This window comes from Armigeres subalbatus, chromosome 2 (assembly GCF_024139115.2).
Source record: "Armigeres subalbatus isolate Guangzhou_Male chromosome 2, GZ_Asu_2, whole genome shotgun sequence".
In the NCBI taxonomy this organism is placed as follows: domain Eukaryota; kingdom Metazoa; phylum Arthropoda; class Insecta; order Diptera; family Culicidae; genus Armigeres; species Armigeres subalbatus.
Genome location: NC_085140.1, coordinates 464,473,045 through 464,475,973, shown reverse-complemented (window position 1 = coordinate 464,475,973; position 2,929 = coordinate 464,473,045). Strand labels below are relative to the sequence as shown.

General features: G+C 43.6%; 1 long non-coding RNA gene across 1 annotated transcript; it reads left to right on the top strand.

Annotated features, from left to right (window-relative positions):
- The first annotated feature begins 556 nt into the window (after nucleotides 1-556).
- LOC134218373 (uncharacterized) lies at nucleotides 557-1,531 on the top strand. The gene is made up of 3 exons (XR_009981328.1): nucleotides 557-854; nucleotides 951-1,011; nucleotides 1,070-1,531. It is a non-coding gene; the product is annotated as an uncharacterized LOC134218373 (long non-coding RNA).
- The last annotated feature ends 1,398 nt before the right edge of the window (nucleotides 1,532-2,929 follow it).

The following is a 2,929-nucleotide window of genomic DNA, read 5'->3' as shown; positions in this document are numbered from 1 at the left end:
TTATATATATATAATACTTTTTTAACTACGTTATATTTATATGTTCCGACGCGCACTTCCACTCTTTTCGCGGTCATGGAACTTAATAATCTTCCTCCGGCTGAAAGCTGAGTTGTTCGATTAATTTTAAGATACGACAAAGCACGAACATTGCCGAACATTGACAGGCTTGTCGATCTGGCAACCCTTCCGTGCACCATCTATTGGCACATGAAAAAAGTATGGTGGGCACTCTTTTTGGCTCACGCTCAAACCGCTGTAAGCTTGTTACTCAGTGTCGGAGTACACGGTGGGTTTGATGGTGGAGGGAATATGCACTTGCGGTGGAGCCGACAAGCAACAAAAATGGGACCACTGGTTACATTACCCTATCATCCCCCTCTGAAAGTGAGAAACTTTCATCTGTTTTAGCATATAAATTTCTTGGAAATTAATTTTAACATTAATCATTTTTCGATTTATGATGAATATTTTCTATGTTGAGGCCCACTGAAAAACCATTTACCTTCATCGCTCTCACGATGAAGAAAAGGCACTCATTTTATTTGTGGCTCAAAATACTAACACAATCCTGTGTTGAGAACTGTCAAATCGTCAACTTTATTTACCACTCTCCGCAATTACGAACGACGGTGCATGCGAGACGACGAACTGTAATGCGATTTATTCACGGTTTTCGCGAGTTTTCCGGCGATTGTTTTTGTTCAAATCGTGTCCTCCAGGAGCAGGATCTCGAGGTGCGCAAGGATCAGCGATCGGGAATGCTTTTACCGGTCGATATATCACTGAATGTTTTGGGGGATCAACTGATGGAGAGAGCGTGCTATTGGAGAAGATAATTTGCTGATTTGCCGGTAAGTTTTTACTATTATTTCTGTTATCGAGCGAATAAAGTCGACGGCGACCTTGACCTTGAAATACGAATTGATTGTGTTTTTTTTTATTTTTAGCTCCCGGTGATCAATCCGAGGCGAAGTATGCTTCATTAACGTCCGAACGATTTTGTGACTGGTAAGTGTTTATCAAACGACCCACCTGAAGATTTATAATTAATAGGGACTGGTTTTAGGCTTCGGGTTTCAGATCACAGACGGAAAATACTCCGATTGACTTTCCCGACTCGTCTGCCAGCTCATAAGAGCTCGTCCCAATGCGAGCAAGAACGGTACAGGGAACGTATAGAGCGTCTAATTTAGCGTTATACGAGTTCGCTGCGGAAGACAGACGAAAGTTCCGACGGAACACCCTCTGGCCGACTGCGTAGACCGGAGCCGAATGTTTCGTTCTTAGGTTGTACGTGTTAAGGTTCTTTTCATGGCATTTTCTCAGATTTTTTTGAATAGTTGAATAAATATGATCGTCAATTCTTCCCTTTCTTTCCAACCTTCCATCCTCCGATACTTCCTCCTCTTCCCTGTCCATCCTGTGTTCCTCTCCGGATACAATTATTTCATGCCCGAATAGTACTCTATAGGGAGAAAATCCCGTAGAGGTATGGGGTGTACAGTTTAGACAGTGTTCAATCTCGGACACCCGAGTATCCCAAATTTTTTGATTGTTTTTTACATATGACCTAATACACTGATTAATTGTCCGGTTCAGACGTTCGACGGGATTTGCCTGGCTGTGATACCGGGCATTTCTCCAGTGTTGTATTTTGTATTTACTTAACAATGCCTTAAATTCCGAAGATAGGAAGGTGGAAGCATTGTCCGTAATAATAAACTCTGGTACGGAATACCTCCTAAACCAGGATTCCTCCAGAGTTTTGGTAACCAGCGGAGCAGAGATCTTTCGTACCGGTGTAAGTAGACACCACTTGGAAAAAAGGTCCATGATGACCAGGAGGTGAGTATTGCCACTTTTAGTGCGGGGGAGGGATTGGATGAAATCTAATGCCACGATTTGGAAGGGTTTATTGGTTAGCCTCTGTTGCCCTGGCTGTGGTATTTGTGACCTGTTTGCAGCCTTATTTTGCCGACATAGGGAACATTTTCTTACATATTTTTTTACATCCATCTGCATTTTAGGCCAGAAATACTTTTTTTTAATCAGCGCAAGTGTTTTCTCTGTCCCCAGATGCAATTTGTCGTCATGTTCTTCTACGAGAACCGTCTCTCGAAGAGACTCAGGGACACAGGTCTTCCATGAGAACTTGTAGTCTAAAAATTCTTCTTGGGTCGACACCAATTTTTTCAAAATCCCCCGATCTATTCGGTAATCTTTAAATCTCTCCGGATCTTTCTGAACGTTTCTTTTGAGATTCGCATACCAGCCGTTATCCTCCTCGGAGACTTTTATTTCCTCCACGGACCTGGACAGGGCGTCGGCGACGATGTTGTCGACCCCTCGGCGATGTATGATAGTCATTTCAAACTTCTGAAGCTCTATGCTCCAGCGGCACAGGCGCGAGGATGTTCTCCAACTGCTTCGCATTATGTAAGTTAACGCCGATGCGTCTGTGTAAACGGTGAACTTGCTGCCCTCCACGTAACAACGGAATTTCTCGATCGAATTGAGGACCGCTAGGCCCTCCTTTTCGGTCGCGCAATAACGTTGTTGTGTGGTGGTCAGCTTTTGTGAAAAGTAAGCTATTGGTTTTTCGACATTTTCCTGTGTTTGCGTGAGCACGCCGGCGATTGCGGTGTCACTCGCATCGCAATGAATGGAAAACGGTAGGTTGAAATTCGGATTGGCCAATATTGGGGCACTTATCAAAAGTTCCTTAATGTAATTGAAAGACGCCTCGGCCTGGTCATTCCAGACGACAGTCTTGGGCTTATTCCTAAGTAAATCGGTTAGGGGTTGTGTATATGCACTATAGTTGGCCAGAAACCTCCTATAATAATTACACATCCCTAAAAATCTTCTTAGGGATCTTAACGAAGAAGGGCGTTCGTAATTCACTATCGCGGCCACTCTATCTGGA